Here is a 17,956-nt window from a genome sequence, read left to right on the forward strand (position 1 = left end):
AGATATGTCTTTCTTCACTGACTGTAGGAGCTACAGCTATTAAATTAATAATGTTGGGCACACACTTTAACGAAGCAGAATCTCTTTTTTTTTTTTTTTCTAGAAGAACTAAAAAAAAATATCATATTGTTGTTGCGAGGTACAATCTAACCCTGAAAAATGTAACTCAAAACCCTTTCTCAATAACAGTGATACTTAAATAATGCTATGGAAGCAAAAATATTATTTAAAAAGAAGACTGTGACTCCAATGATGCATGCAAATTTTTGCATAAATCTATTTAATCCCATTGTTGAAAAAAGACCCAAATAGCAAAAATAGATTAATAAATTTTAGCATTTTAAATTCAAAGGTTATTGAAACGAGTTTATTGTTGTTTAGTTTGTAATCCCTACTGGGAGTTATATCTAAGTAATAACTTCAGGAGTGTGCCCAATCTCTGTATTTAATTAAAGTAAGACAGATCCCCACACACATGTACAGAGCTTGGTGATGTGAGGATAAACGTGGGATAAATTACACAGAGGCAAAGATGATCAGAAAAAGGGTGTTGACGATGCATTGCAGGAAAAGAACCAGCTTTGAATTTTTAATCTCTTCTGTAGTATGGCATGTAGGCAGTATGGGAACTGAAGCCATATAAACGATCTAGATGGGGGATATGAGATAAAGTAGGGTCCTCTGTGTTTATACAGCCATTAAATAGTGCCTTAAAGTTCTTTATCTGATGTCTGAAGATTGGACTTCAGATCACTGTGTATCATTACCCCGTGATAGGGTCTAACCTATGAACTTATCCTACAGCTGATACTGTGGACCAGATCCTCATTTGGTTTAAGTGAGTGCAGCTCTTTTTATTTCAATAGGTAATCTAATTATGACAGCTGAGTACTGCACCGATTTGAAACCTGCTTGAAAGAGATTTGTTTACTTATCTTCTGGGGCTTGTTCTTCCCAGTAACTGCATACCAAAATCAGTGCAGGATGAGTTGTTGGCCACTGGCACCCAACATCATTTTCAAACCACAATTGCACTAACACCGGGTTTGGAACAGAGATTTCAGTGGGATTTGCATATGTTTACATCATGCCTAAATTTGCCCTGATTCTGCATTCCCATTAATGCAGCTGGCATCTCAAGAGTCCTAAGAAGTAAAAGACCAGGCCTATTCCATAACATCAAATGCACAACAAGCTACAGGGTATATTATTACAGCCATTACTCATGCAATATGGCTTTAACTTCATATGCAGTGTCACACACTTGTTTTAGCACAAGTAGAATGGGTCCATCTGGAGCACAACATTTACTGGGCGCTTAGGTGCCACGATTACAGATGTTCTGGTAATTAAGAAAAATTAGATGTAAGATGACTATGGAACAGTGGGATGTTCATATGTTTGTCTCCAAGTAGGAAATACTACTGAAATATTTAATATCAGAAATAGGCCTAGGAAGAGCACACTTCACTAAAGCAAAAGATGTATCCCATTGCTCCTGAAAGCCACCGCCTGGCGCTTCCCATAACAACTGCAGTGCAACGTCAGAACCCTCTGAAGCAGCAATATCCCTCCTATGCCTCCATACAAGTTTTATCTTACACATAGCAGCTGTTGCCTAGAGACATCCCTGGCTGGAACAGAAGTTTGCAGCATTTGACAGGAGCCCATATTGTCTCATGCTACTCATGTGAGCAAAAGTAGAAAGACAACAGTAAAAGCGACAGAAATCAACCATTTTAAGTGTTCTGTCCAAAAAACTATCAGTGTGACTAAAAAGAGCAATTTAATTATATTCTTTCAAGATTGGATAAATTCTTTCAATATTGGATAAAATTAATATTGAACTAAGGTCTGTGTGTAATGTGCTATAAGAAAAGGTATGTGCTATTAACCATTGTCCTCAGCCAAAACACGTATCAGCTGCTTCTTTCAATATTGGATAAAATTAATATTGAACTAAGGTCTGTGTGTAATGTGCTATAAGAAAAGGTATGTGCTATTAACCATTGTCCTCAGCCAAAACACGTATCAGCTGCTGGCCCCAGCTTGCTAGTTTTGCTAGTTTACATGCAATTGTAGCTGTTTTCAATCCATCACTTTAGTACAAACTACAGAACCAGTTAGTATAATTTAAAATAGGAAATAGTAATCTTTATTAATCTTAAGTAGATACAGCTTTAGGTTTTTAAAATGAAATCATGACTTATATATGATTCTGAAACAGCTGACAGCTAAGATATAAACAAATGCAGAGACTGTCCACAGAAGAAGCATTCAAAGTATAGTTTGAAAGCCAATACCTTAGTGTATCTCAATTTTTTACTCTCCATAGTGAAAGCATGCTTGTTTCTTCAGTAGATTTCTTGCATCTTAAAAGCATTATGTTAAAAAGAGGAAAAAATTGTGTGTGTGTGTGTGTGTGTGTGTGTGTGTATGTATATATATATATATATATATACATATATATATACAAGCACCAGTAGTGTAAATTATATATACTCAGTACTCTAAATGCAAAATAATAAAGTATTTTGGCAGGGTGAAGAAAAAGTATCTAATACCATCATATCCCTTTGGGTATTTTTTAACATTCTACATTACTTGTCTCTGCTAGAAATCTCATGAAGGGAATGATTGGCACACAAAAATACTGAAAATCTTTGGTCTCCAGATCATCTGAAGTAGATGTTCTACCCAAAAGTGATGGTTTTTCCCTAAAGACTGAGACAGCAGGTCTGTGATATCTTGAGGGCAGAGCCCTGAGATCCACTCCTGGTTTAAAAGTAATGTAGCTTTTCCAACTACAACAGTTTTCATTTTAGCAGTGTTTTAGCTATTAAATTGAACTACAGAAAACTACCTTCCATTTCCCAATAAAGTTCAAGAGTTTTACAGTCGGACTTTTAATACTGTCTACAGTACCTAAGAATCAGTGAAGTGTTACTTTTATTTGTTGTACAAAAACCTCTGCTCAAAAGATACATAAACATGAAACTATTTATAAAAGAAGTCCTGTTGAAGACAACATAGATGGGTCTGAAGAAAGTTATTTGAAGAATTAGCTGTTTACAAGATAGGGGGTGAAATGAAAGGAGTAAATTGCAATCTGTGAACTTCCTTAAGAAAGAGCTAATTTTTCTAATTGACATTCAGGCTTTTACTCCAGCACAGCATGGAGCAAAATTTGCCTAAAATTTGAAAATAATCATCCTTCACTGTGATATGTGAATAATAATTTGCTTATAAAATTGAACAAGCCAAATCAAATGCACCACTGATGATGAGAAGCAGCTTGCTAGCATTCTAGTGGGTGATAAAAGCTATAATCAGTAATTCCTCAGAAGACTGGGCTGCAGGAAGAACACACTACAAATGAGAGATTACCAGTGAGCTGACAAAATAATCAAGTCCTGTTGTTCTGTAAAGACTATAAAACACATCATTTCACACACATGCCATTTTTCCATAGTTCATCCTCCCACGACTGTTTAGGCCTTCCTTGTCTTTCACTCAGTTCTACCAGAATAAAGGTACAACTTAAAAACCATTGCAAACATTTTTTCATAGCAATAACTTACATTTTTGCCAGTGATATAAATACAGTGCACTGTATGACATGAGTCAGCTCAGTAATACTAGACTGTCTTTTCTCCAACTTTTTTCTGCTAACGTGAACAAAAACAGTTTTATCAGCACCTCCTATAAGGTGAAAAGGAAGATGGAAAGTTCCTTCTTGCTTTTCAACTCTGAATTAAAGTTATACTTGGAGTACTTTACTCTGCAAGAAAAAGATGTTTGCTTACTAACCACAGAAACAATAGGTTTATTTGTTGTAAATTCCATTTTGTTATTATTTCCTAAATGCATTCCTTTTTGTCTTTTCCCAGAGCGTTATTCATGTCACTGTTCAACAGTAGATGGAGCAGTGGATCATTACTGTATTTTAGTTATTTGTGTCAATTCTTACATAATTTTTCAGCTACTGACATATAAGGCTTCACCAAAACCCATAAAAATATTACACAGAGGAAATAATTATTGATTAAAACATTTAGAATTAGAAAGAAAATTGAAAGAACAGCAACCCAGGCTCACTTTGACAAATTATTAAGACAAACGTGCATTTATGATTAATGTGACTCATAAACATACACTTAAATTACAAACCTTGTGTTAGCTGAATACAGTAAATATGTACATCCTTAACTTTGAAACATTCAGTCACACAAATTTTTCTTATGACTATTTGGAAGAGTGAAGTATCTTCTAAAAGTGATATGCATAAATATTCCCCATTGTGGGCCTTGTAATGAAAAGGACAAAGTGGAAGTCTAAGTTAAAGTAGTCGTATGGTTTATTTTATACTTGCAACCATGTTTTTCCCAGAAACTGGTTTTAAGTAATTTAACACAATAAATTCTTCTAAATCTATAGTATTTATACCATGAGCATCATTTGTTCAGCAGAAGCTACATTCCCACCTATGTGTAACCATGTAAAAATAAGCATTTAGTTGAGGGTGATCATCCAAACCCTCATCCTCAGGGGAGAGAGAGATATTTCCAGTCCATGCAGGGACCCAATTTTGAGGTGTCCCCTCTCTGCAGACACAGATGATGGACTTAGGCTACCCTCAGGTTTTGATGGCTGGAGCTGCACCAAGAATCCTGACTTTGCTGAACCCAACAGTATAATTTCCCTTAGAATCAATCGGGTCTCAATAGCAATTGTATTCACAAAAGTTTCAAAATAGAGCATTCGGCTCTATTTTGAAACTTTGTATAATTACTGACTCAGACTGCCAATATTTGTTGTTACAAATCAAGGCCAGAGGAAAACTACTCAGATGGCTTCAAAGATCCAGTTCTCATCCCCAAGCCCAGCTCCCTCCCCCGCTTCCTTCCAGCAGCATTAACTTTTTCTCTGCAATCTCACAAAAAGGAAAAAGAGTAACCTCTAAAGCTGTTTTAGACTGAAGGTCAGAATTCAAAGGATTGGTAACTTTATCCACGGAGCCTTGCAATCACATTGCTATTGGAAACACACCCAGAAGCACCAGCACTCGAGATGTTTTTATTAAGCAATGTCAATAGGTACAAAATTTGAAGGTTGGTTTGTTGGGTTTTTTTCCATAGTGTAAGGTTTATCAAGACTCATTTTTGCAAGAGATCAAATTGCTTTCTGCTACTGAATTTTAGTTTAACGTTCTCTCAGGTAAGGAAACTGGGCTCTGTGTTACATGCTAATGAAAACAGCAGCTTTGGTTTGTTTATCTAAATACTTAAAGAGAGGCACCTCTTGCAGCCAAAATGTAAACAAAGCTTAAACTCTTTTTACTGCTTGAATACTTCCAGGCTACTAATATGGATTTTTTTTTTTTTTTAATTAAGGGCATTATTCAGATTGTCTACATATACATTCTGCTTGAGGATCTAGCTTTCTAAAGAAATATTTAATTCTTAAACCAATTATTCATAATTACACCTCCACTTTGAGCCCACAAACACAAGATGACAGATCTCTTTCAAACCTGGGCTAAGGAGGAGAAAAAAAAAATCACAGCAGTCAGAAATTTTGTCCCTGCAAACCTGTCACTAATTTAGAGGGAAATAGGTTACAACAAGGATTTCAAGTGAGTTTCACAAGAATTAAGAACAAGCAAAACTGTGATTCCGGTATCTGAAAAACCAAATCCTATACCTTGCCCCTCTGCTTTGTACCACATTTGCATTCCCAAAAAAGTGAAGCATTCATATCCACCCAAGGGATTCACCTGATGAAGTTCTGAAAATGCATCTTTAGGGAATGCATCTTACCTTCCACAATGCAGGAATCCCCATGCACAACCACCTCCATTAAACAGTGCTGCTAAACTATTCACAGACAAATGAAAATGTATCTTGCACTGGATGTCTGTTTATGAGCTGAGAGACACAGCAAAGGTGCTGCACACTGGGCAGAGGCAGAGTGGTACAGAAGAATGCAATATCATAAGGAGAACAGGACACAACAGCAGACAAATGCATGAAGAACTTGAAACAAAGTTGAATAAGCTGATTTTAACTCTTGTAATTTGATTTTTTAAAAATTGCAACCTTTCTGATATCAGTATCAGGAATGCGTTGATTTCAACTCAGAAATGCTTATTTGTCTTTGGTGAATCTAGGGCCACTGTAATCACAAGCAAGCTATTATTTTGTCACTAGACTGATTTTAATAGCTCTTTTGGAAAGCAAGAAAGCCTAATTTAGACATACCTGGGAAAATTTAGTAGCCTTAGTAGCTTGAAAATGCATTAGTTTGAAATATATTCCACCAATGCACTCTACTGCAGATGACTGGTTATTAAAAAAAAAAATACAATTACACTGCAGGAGACTGAATGCTGCATGTGATGCCATATGGAGCCTGGGACACAAGGGCTTCATTGCCCTGGCTGAGGACACCTCCTGCTCCACCAAGCCCCAGTGGGCTTTGGCCATACACTGAAGCATCCCCAGCCCCTGCAGCCACTGATGAAGTGCTTACCCACCAGGCATCCAGAATAAAGGCTCCCCCTCCTGAATCTTTATCTGTATCTAGAATGGTTTTGAATTCAGAAATAGTCTCAGGAACTGTGTGGTGGTCTCAGGAACAGCTGAAAACAGGAAACCCAAAGGATGGGGAATGGCTGTCTCTCATCTGGCTCTTGTTCCTCTGTGAAATCCAAAAGAGCTGCCACAAAGCAGCAATGATAGCCCTAGAGTACATTTCTCTTCTCCAATCTCATCTCTCATAAAATATTCAGTATTTTCAGATGAGGGTTTTTGGTTTGTTTGTTTTGTTTTGTTTTGGGTTTTTTTGAGGAAACATTTATAATATCTTCACCTCCAAAATACTATAAAATATTGTGCATGCATCTCTAAAGCTTGAATTAAAACAGAATCAGCATCACAGTAACTGGCTTCAGACATATGTGGTATACCAAGCACAGCAGGAGGCTTATACAAATCTTTCTCTACTAGCTGATGAATTACAGGACTTGCCTCTTGTTTTTCTGGTCAGTAACTAAATAACAGTACATTAGTATTATATTAGCATATTAATATTATATCAGTATGCAGCATGCATACTAAAGCAGCAATTGTTAGGTCAAATATTTTTTACATCAATGTAATATGGGGTTGCCTAAATTTTTTTAAATCTTCTGATGAATGTGTAGGATGAAACACATTTGAGCAGGTCCTACATTACAAGGTTACTGTCAACTGTATTGGAGTCTGCTTCAGCCCAGGCCACTGCCCTGCAGTCCAGTCCAAAAGTGGACTGTGGTACCCATCAGTTGTCCTTCTGACCTCAAGAGGGCTTTGTACTGCTGCCTGGAGTCTATCCTCACAGTCCAGGTTGCTGGAAACAGATCTAGATATCTCATCATGTTTGGATGCACTGAAGTTCACCAAGACACCAGTTCCTCACAATTTGAATGGTTAGAATAATTTGAAATGAATGGCAATGAGAAAATAACTGTAAGTTAATATGCAGTAAAAATGTTTCCTATTAATTCAGTAAGAGAAGTGGACTTCAGAGACCCTTCATAAAAGGTTTGAAGACTTCTGTTTACATTTGGTTTAGAAATTCATGACTATGAACAAAAACCCAACGAATCACAGAGATTTAAGAGATTGGAGACACTGATTTGCTAAATCTTTACATTCACCTGAGCTTGCTTTTAACTTTTCAAGACATAAGTTTCTCTAGTTTAATAAAACTGCTTTATACAGCTTAGGGATTTCTAACCTGCCAATTTCCAACTTTAGCACTGTTTAAGCATGTGTAGCTTTTCTCTTGCTAAAAAGATCCATGGATAATACCAATAAATCTTCCCTCAAATGGCTGAGAACTAGTAGTAATGTGAAATATTTGTAATCAGAAAGCAGTGATGTCATCTAACAGCAATAAACATGAAAGTAAATGGGCAGGCATCAGTGGAAATGTGATAACCTAATATGTAATAAAAATAGTGATACCCAGACTTTGCAAGATTTCCACATAGGTGTCATGTGCTCAGGGAGTGATATTTAATATCTCCTTTAGCATATAACAATGTGTTTCTGTCCTTCCATCCCAGAAGAACTAATAAGCCACAGCATCCTTCCCTGCCTAATATCAAACGCCATGCTATCCAAATTAACACCTCTGTAGGGTTACTTCTACTGAAAGAAGTAAATACAGTAAATTTTTGTCACTTTAATTTATCTTTGATTAGTTCCATTTGAAAATCCCAGAGAATGTTCTTCTGAAATGTGCAAATGGATTCACAAAATAGAAATCAGAAAAAGAAAAAAAAAAAAAGAAGTCCTGACTTCCTCCCAGTCTAAAAACCATAAACACTGATTTATCATTAAAAATTTGTTTGGTTTCCTCACCTGCCTGCAATTACAACTCTAACTTCATTACTTGAAAGCTGCTAAATACATTCCAATCATCTTTTCAAAACTGAACCCTGAAAGACTTTAATTCCTTTACCCTCGATTACTTTATCTGATTATTTCTCCATTTACATAATTCCTTTCTAGCTCTGGAAATTACTTTTCAGAAAACATTTGTCAGAGAACATCCAACATGCCAGTGTCTCACCCCTAACCTTGTTACAAACACCTTCCTAGTAGTCTGTTCTCCCTCAGGGGAGACTTCCCTATGGCATGTTAGACACTTCCGTCCCCTTGTCTCTGAGATAAGAGACAGGAATGGATGTATTTATTAGATCATTTCTGTGCTCCCTCTCCCATCTCTCTTGATCTGAACCCCTGAAGTAGGAATCACTGATATTCTGAATTATACTGGCAGTGAGAACCCTCTGGCACCATGAGCTGGGTGATTTTGCACTCCAGCTGTTCATGAGCTGCCAGCAACAGCTGAGGGTGCCCATGGTTCACCTTGCACAATTTTCCAGCTCTCACAATTTACAGTTTCTTTACTCAATTTACAGTTTGTCTTTCTTTACACAAGCCAGTTAAACTCTCCTTCTCTAGGAGAATACCTATACGTATTTGCCAGGGGAATTTATTCTCTTAGATATTCTATAGGATCAAGAAGGTTTTTGTATTTTGTTTGTGATATGTAGGGGATCATTCTCTCTGATACTGATAAATTTGTTATATATTTCTCCTCACCCCTCTAACCATTCCTACACTGCATCTTGCCAGGAATAGTGTGAGACTGTTGGTCCTGCTGGAGATGTGATTGCTTCTTTTTTGAGTTTGGGGTCTTAGGAAGGAATTCTGTTGCTTCACAACATCAGCAGTTCATGATCTGAGTTAAAGCTGTGTTATACAGAGAGAAAGAAAAACATTTATTTTCCCTGATCTTTTGCATCCAGCATTCAGTCTAGGGGGCAGAGAAGCCAAGATGAACTGACAAAGCTCATGACAGACTCATTGGTGATGGAATTATTCAGTGGAAGATTGCTGCTTGGTTTGACAAGACCTCAAAATGTGAAAACCCCTTGGAAGACACACTTTTCATGCCAGGTTTTTTAAGGGTTATATTGATTCAGAATTATTCTCATTTTACAGGCATTGTCATTTTTTTGACCTGCTGCATCTGTCCTGAAAAAGCCAAGGTGTACAGTAATGTACTAACAGCTGAAATTAGTTCTGCAGCTCTGGAGTTTTGAAGGAAATGCAGACACCATATGATATTTGTTTTCAGACACAACCACTTCATCTTTCATTCTTTCTCTGAGCTGAACTGACAATCAGAAACCACGAGCCTTGCTTTGGATTTATGATGTTAAATGAAAGCCCAGTGGATAATAAAATTAACACCATTCATGACTTAACTAATGATAAGCACCATGTGTCTCTTACTAAGCCAGCAGTAACTGGACACAGTGGATAGATGGGTTCTGAAGCAAATGCAGAGGCCTTTCCTTTTACCTCCTACACCTTTCTCATGTCATCCTTCAGTGCAGCTACAGTCGTCAGAACACAAAAAATTAGTTTAACCCAATATTGACATCAAATTAAGACTCTGGATACATTACCAGAAGGATTTTTATACATACATGGGACTAAAGCTTTTAAATATATTTGCTAAATATGCAAGCAAGTTTAGAGAATTCATTAGAAAGTTAATTAAAAAATATTTCCTTTCTAAATAATTGCTGAAACAATTTTCTTTGGTGTTTAGCTACTTCATTCATATATATTTTTTATTTCTGGACAAAAGTGGAATATATGACAATAATTAAAAAAATGCAAAATTATGTGACCATTTTGTATTTACACTAGCTTTTGCTTCATTGCCTGCATAATATTCTGATTGCATAAAAACACCCAGGGAAATTTTCAAAGTGGTGCATAGAGACTACACTATGCAGTTCCTATAAATTTGAATAAGTCACATGGTTATGTTCTCACATTCTAATTTGAAAATTTCCCTCCTGCTTTCGACCATCTAAAATAACTGTCTGATTCTGGGTATGCACTGTCTGCATCTCCCACTCTGCAATCTATAAATACAGAAGGGACAGAGTGTCTTTTCATACAGATACCTCAGGATGCTCCATTAGCATTTTATACTCAGAAGAAAAAGTCTCCAGCCTAATCAGAGTTACTCTATTCCTCGAGCTGCTCCTAATCCTCATCTCTAAGGATACTTCCATTAATATTTTTGCTGAAATGCCTTTAGATGCATAAGAGTATTAGTATCCTGGGAATATCTAAAATAATTAAAAGAACAATTACAAAAAAAAAAAATAGGATCAAAATAACCACTAAAACTAGAGGTAATCAACCTGTAACCTTTCAAGCAGTTTGAGAAACTGTGCTTTGACATTCCTGCCCCAGAAGCTAATGACAACAAGTATAAATGAATGATTTTTGCTTTTGACTATATTTGAACTTTCCCCACAATGTGCCAGGAAGGTCAGCCAGGGTATTTTAGAGCAAGGCTGTGAGCAGAGAGAATTACAGGCTTAGAGTTACTTACAGGGCCTTGCCAGAGATTCCCTCTGTTTTATAGCTCACAGGCTTCAATTTTCACAGTTGCTGCTTCTAACCAGTGTTTTTACATCTCCAGAAAACCAGGAGTGGGGGAAGGGAGGACTTCTCCCCCCACACAGATAACTTCAGGAGATCCAGTGTCCATGGAGGCAGAGGCAATGAACAGGGAGCAGGAGCTCAAAGCAGCCCTTGGAACCAGGCTGAAATCCAGGCAATGGGCTTGGAGCTTCTGTGCTGGGAAACTTGCAGAGAAGATCATGGGGTGGCTTAAGTGAAGAGAATCAAGTGGCAGGCAAGAAGCAGACGTTTGCTGGTGAGATTGGTGTAGGTCTGGAGAGGAAAGGGTCTGGCTTTTGGGATGCAAGCTGCTTTAAAAGTGAGTTCTCTGGGCTTGGAAGCCCTGAGGGTGCAATGTCTTGGAGCTGACACAGACCAAGCAGGTACCCCTTACCAGCACCCCACTCTGGGGAGAGGGACACACACAGGGTTGTGTCATCAGCAGCACCTGTAGGACCAAAAGGCAGTGCCTGCACTGGAGACCAGCATGCCTCCAGCCATCCCATCATCAGTACACAGCAGCCCTATCCTAGAGTTTCACACATGTCCACCAAAGATACATTTGTCTTTAACCTCTCAGCAGCCAAGGACATTTCCACACATTTTCCACAACTCATCTTAGTCCTAAAACTTAAAGGAGTGTGACATATGAGGCTGACTAGCTTTCCATCAGGCTGGATTGAGATTTCCCAAGAAATTGAAAAGTTATTATTAGGAGACATGCAGCTAGACAGACACATACAAAGAATGTGGTTGGAAAAGCCTTTTTGCTTCAGGAAACCAGGTTATAACAAGAAACTGCCTGGTCTCCATTTACAGGTCTGTTTAGCTGTTTTAATGAAGTTTTTGATTTTGCTGACAGGGCAACTTCATTTTACATAGAAAGCCAGTTCCCCAGAGGGTAAGATCTGTCAGTTGTCACACGAATGCTTTTCAGTCCTTACCTACAAAAGCAAAACTTTACCCCAAGAAATTAGGTTCTTCCTATTGAGTTGCTGAAGGAAGGAAAACAACATGACAGAGAAAAAAATCCTTCCCTGGTTTCATTGTGCATTGCTTCATTTTGGGGACCAGCTATGGCTGCAATCAAGAAGTCACTTCTTACTTATACTATTGATTGAAATATTTCTTTTCAATCTCAGACCTGATGCTGTTAACAGCTGGACTGTTCTGTCTCATATGTGGGTCAGATTGACCCACAGGTTTCTCTTCTTCTCCACGTAGCAGCAGATGACTAAGTAAGAATGATGTCAATGAAGAGCATCTTTCTTCACCCATTTTTTCAGTCTGCTTTGATGGATACCAAAAAATAAAATCAAGGGCACCATTGCAATGCAGGGAAGGATGAGACCACCAGAAAAGAACTACATGCCAACAACGATGGACACCATGTATGAGCTCATAACCTGATTTTTCCACCAAGGTCTTGAAAAGGCTTTGTTACACAGCCTGCTGGAATGCCTGAGGCTGTCAGCTTGTTTCAAAGCAAAAGGGAAGACTGTTGGCAATCTCAGAGCCTAAAATGGTGGGACAAAACCTTTACATCAGGGAGAGGTGAAGCAAGAGTCTTTCGTCTTCACTAAATGACCTAATGCCTTGATGATTTCCAGCAAGAGTTATCTGATTTGGGAAAATTATCAATGCTCTGTTGAAAAGGATTTTTTCCAGAAATAAGCAAGTCTCAAATCAGGAATATTTTCACCTAAATTAAACAAAGTCTCTCCTATCAAAAAACATTTTAAAAACTTTAACAAGTTTTTAAAACTTGTCTTTAACAAGTTGTAAATGAAAAGCCTGCCTACAAGGTTTTCATACCAATGATAAATTCATCACTAAAATTCTAATTTTCCTTGTAGATCATGTCTTTGCTCAAGTAAAACTGAAAAACTTGTATTCAAAGTATTGAGATGTATCAAAAACAACCCTGCACCACAATATAAGCTGGCTTTAGGATTCTTGTAATCCTCCAGCATTTGAAGCTCTTAGAAAGCTAACTTATTTTGGTATCACTTGAAAAAAAAGGGTATCATCACATGTAAAAGGAGAGGAGTGAGTATATGGAGAGTTGCAACCATAGTCAATTTGCAAACACTGAAACTTTCATGCAATATAGGTGCATAAATTGTGTACACCTACCAGTACATCTGGCCAGACTGGATAGCTATAATTTAAGCAGGTGGCTGACAGATGTCATATCTCAAGCATGCCTTTTCATGTTCATTTTTATTTTAATCTCATTTTCATGTCTCAAGTATGCATTTAAAATTATTTGCTAACATATTGCAGTGTGTAGTGTACATGATCCTTGAAGGAGATTTCAAAGCAGAGTTCAAAGCTGCCAATTGATTATACAGTGGGAAAAATGAGAATAACCACTGCCAATTTACCAGCCCCCAACACAGACAAAGATGGGCTGTTCCACAGCCAACTGCAGCAACCAGGTTTCAGAACACAAAACACAACAATCTTTGCCAAAATTAAAATGAAGTTTTTGCTGTAACTTGTTGAAAAATATATTTAAAAACTGCTTTTAAGCAGAGAAGATGTACATGTAACTCACCCTTTCACTATTCAAGGATTTGCAGATGGTAATCTCATTGTACTGTTGCAAAGGTTTTCCTCTAGACACTATTTTTAAGTTTCATTCAGAGGTTTGGTTCTGCAGAGGAAGTGTCAGAAACCAAAAATTACTAGCTATGGTACCACCACTTGCTTCACATAAAATCTTAGTACTCCAAGAGAAGAAACAACTTCAGTGTAAGTACATACCAATCTTACACATGACCATATCTATCCAAGTGGGAGATAAGTGGTTATTCTGGAAAATAAGAGCTGAATTCTCAGCTGGCAAAAGCAGCATACCAAAAAGCAAACTCAAGTTCTGAATATCATCTGGAAAGTTGTTCTAATGAATGTAATCTCCCTCATAGGAATAAAGCCATCCTATCAAACCCACTAGGGTACACTGAGATTTAATTAACTGTCCTGACTTTCAGGAAGAAAGTACCAAATAATAACAACAGGTGACATTGATAAAGTCTTAAGTACAAAATATTACTGTTTTGCCAAATACAAGCAGTACTCTTTTGTTTTTATTAACAGATGCATCATGTCTCATTCCTTCAAGATGAGGATTGAAATGTTCTATAGTAATTTGTGTGAACTTTAGGGCACATTTACTTAAATCCTCAAAAATATGCAGTCTATTTGGCCAGTGAATTTCAAAGTTAATGAAGCAAACATCCTCTTACATGCATAAGTGAGGAAAAAAAGGAAATAAATCTTTCTGCTTGACCCCCGTTCAAATCTGAACATGAAACACGAGCACTTTTAAAGCAAGGCAGAACTTTGCAATGTATTAAAAGCATATGCTAAAGCCTACTGCTCCTAAAAAGCCTCTTGCTCCTCACTTTATCACTGCACAGCATATCCCACCTCACAGGTGCCCATGAGCTTTTCACACACACACAATTTCTAAATGTGAAAAAAGAAGAATCAACTAAAAGCAATCTTATGATGACTTTGCAATTTATATAAAAAAAAGCTCTTTGAAATGCTGCCCTGAGCCACACAGAACTCCAGCTGAATAATTAATTACATATTGACAAGGTCTTATAAAAGAAAAGCTCAGAGCTGTATTGACATTTATATCTTCTTCTCTTTCATTAGAAAAATGTCAACAATTATTGGTAGCTTGCAGTGTTTGCCTTCACATCCAAATGCTTATCAAAAAGATATATGACTGATGATGTTTAATGGTTATATGACTTAACAAGTTGCCTAAAATCTAATCTTTATGATTGTCTAATTTATATTACAAGAACATTAGTGTCTTCTATAAACAATTAAATTATTGTGTGTACTTAACAACAAGTCACAGTGTGCTCCAAACATTTATTTAAACTATTCTAATTACGTTTTATGCCTGAATTTTTGCGCAATTAGAAATCATTAACACAAAAATTACAACCGAAATAATGATTTAAAATGACTGTCCGTGAACTTTATTAGGTTGGATGTAAAAATGAGATGCACCAAATAATTGCAAAATATGCAATACTGTCAATGTTCTTTATTTCAAAAGGAGGGAGGATAAATTTTCATATTTCTGTTTTCCTATTGCATTTGCAATTAATTGAACTAATATGGCATGCACATTTCTGCTAGAGCTCTTCTGTTACAGTACTTCAGTTGCACTTAATAAATTGCACCTTCCATGAAAAGAAAAGGTGATGGATTGAAAAATGTTTAGCACAACCATGCATAATTGATAGGTTCCCTAGTGCAAATAAGTGTCTAATAAATAATTAAATTTAATCTCATTATAAGAGTTTTCATAATGGGATAATTTAATTAAATGAAAGCCAAAGGGTTCTTAGGGGTTGAAAGATGCTGCTGATGCTATATTTGGCTAATGGTCTGGGGATAGTGTAGTGAAGAAGGCTAATTCACATGGGTACATGCATTATTTAATGAATCCCTCTGAGATGGAGGAAAGGACAGATCAATGATAACTTGTCATTTTATCATTGCTTACAATGCACATTTAAACAACCTGGGAAATGTTAAAAACAGAGAGAGAATCTTGCAAGCCTTTGCAGTGCATCAGGCCCTCCCTCTGCCAGACACACAGCCAACATTGCCTTTTGCAACATGCAATTTCACTCTCGTCTAGAGCTGTTAATTTTTTGCCTTCTTTCAGACCAAAAATAAAAGCAAAGCCTTACAAGCTTCTGTACAGTTAGGGCAAGCCTGTCCCTAAGTGAAAGTTATAATGGATACAGCATGTATATCTGATACTAAAAAATTGATAGCTGTGTCACGTGGGACCCATTAACAAGCTTTTTGAGTGGGCTGAGTTTTGAGCTTTAAGTCTCCAGAAGCACTTAGCTAGGCTAGGATACTAAAACCATACAAGTCTAAGTAGTTAGCTCATTTGCAGGTGATCAGTTATGAATTAATATGAATACTGAAGGTTATATCTTTACAGATAAGACAAAAGTGTCACCTTGCACACAATAAATGTGAAAGATCCAAAAGCTAAATGGATGAGTTTGCAATCTGAACTTTCACTTTTCAATGACCTGTTCACTCACAAGCATTCTCATTTAGAAACTTTTATCTCTACTGGTAGACCCTGAACACAATGACCACTGTAGCACCGCAGGCTCGCAGTTTGTCTGATGGTACCAGACATTTTTATGAGAGATAACAATCACTCTTTCAGAAAAACAGAGGGATACAGTTGCCCATGATTTTACCTTCTGAAGCATAAGGATAACGTAGCATACATAAAAAAAAAAATTTTATTATTGCTTTACCTTTGTTAGTATTACTGCTTTACCTTTGTTAGTACCCTTCTAAATCTTTCGCAACCTTAGAAGTGATTTTTCTTATATCAGTAACACAGGGCTATTACTTTCAAAAGAAAACATTTTCTAGTATCAATTAAACAATTTTAATTTATGTTAGGTGCTCTGCTATGAGCAGAAGTGGCAATGAGCTACAGAAAATGATGTTCAAATGTCTATAGGAGCTAGGACTAGAGCAGCTCACAAAACGGTTTGCATCATATTTACCAATTATATGAGGTCCCATAGGAGTTCTTCAGCCTTTCCTAATCTTCATCTAAGTTATCTTGTCCTAAATTTGCCATCTCTCCAATCCATCCTATTTTTAGCTGATTAATAAGTACATTAATCAAAGTATTTTTATTATAGATGCTGAAGGTTTTGTGTGATGAATATCAATCTCCTATTTCTATTCGTTTTTTATTCTCCCAGACACTTTTCAATCCACATGGAAGTTTAGCAGCAACATGTTTCTTGATTATTTCTTGTTACAATCTAAACCTTTCTTGAAATATCCAAATACACTGTATTTGTCTGGTTTTTGTTCACCTTCTAAGTGACTCACATGAAGAATGCAGAAACCTCAGTGTGTCTCACATATGTTCTCTGAGGGATTTACACTTCCACACTCACTGGTTACCTCATACCAAAATATGTCCCAGTGCTTTCAGTATTGTTATTCATGTTTTTAGACCACCCCTTTCTGAAGCTGAACAAATACAATGCCATTTGGCTTTCTTACTCCTGCTCTATTTGCTTTAGCACCTCCTTCAGCATTGAAAACACAAACAATTCCTCACTTTGTATAAAAAGTAGGTGTTTAATTTTACACGAAAACAAATGAATCATTCACGAGTCATTACAGAGATATAGTGCCTCTTCCCTTCTTGACTCTTACATTTAGGTTCTTACAGTTTAATAGCCTGACTGATTAATGTTTCGGCTTTTACAAAAGGTATGGTTTTTATTCTAGTGGGGATTTGCAAATGAAAAGTAAAAGAAAAATTATCACAGAATATTTTTTGTTATTTATAAGATACCCTCTTCCATCTACTTTTTTACAAACAAACAAATTAAAATATACATGTCTTGAGAAAACAAAAGTGACTATGTTTTCTGTCTGGGCTGCCCAGAATCCAGTAGCCTGATTTCCATGAGAGTTAGATATTTTTAGTGTCTCTGAAATGAGTTTCAGAGACAATGTACTGAAATTAAGATGTTCTTTTCTATAAATAAACTTCCTCAGGCACAATTATCTACTTAAATATTTGTGTACATTTTATTACAGATTATTCAATTCAAATGGTTGGGAAGTAAGATCTCTGATGATTATAGTCCTTCAAGAACTGATTAAGTTCTCCACTCACTTCCCATCTTCCCTAAGGAGATCTCCAGTAAAAGAGATCTCCAGTAAACCAAGCTAAAACACACAAAGCATTGTAAAATTGAGAATTCCCTTGTTTTATATAAAATCCAGGACAAATACAGTAGTGACTTTTTTTCGTTTTTCAGATTGCATTTTCACAATGTTTTATTGGAGCATAACTTCAATGCTGAAAT

The 17,956-nt window shown here is 36.7% G+C and overlaps 1 protein-coding gene across 1 annotated transcript in view; it reads right to left on the reverse strand.

Moving 5' to 3' along the window:
- Positions 1–17,956, reverse strand: part of EYA1 (EYA transcriptional coactivator and phosphatase 1) — a 155,531-nt gene that overhangs the window by 90,280 nt on the left and 47,295 nt on the right. The window lies entirely within an intron of this gene.

This window comes from Erithacus rubecula (genome assembly GCF_903797595.1).
Source record: "Erithacus rubecula genome assembly, chromosome: 3".
Lineage (NCBI taxonomy): Eukaryota > Metazoa > Chordata > Aves > Passeriformes > Muscicapidae > Erithacus > Erithacus rubecula.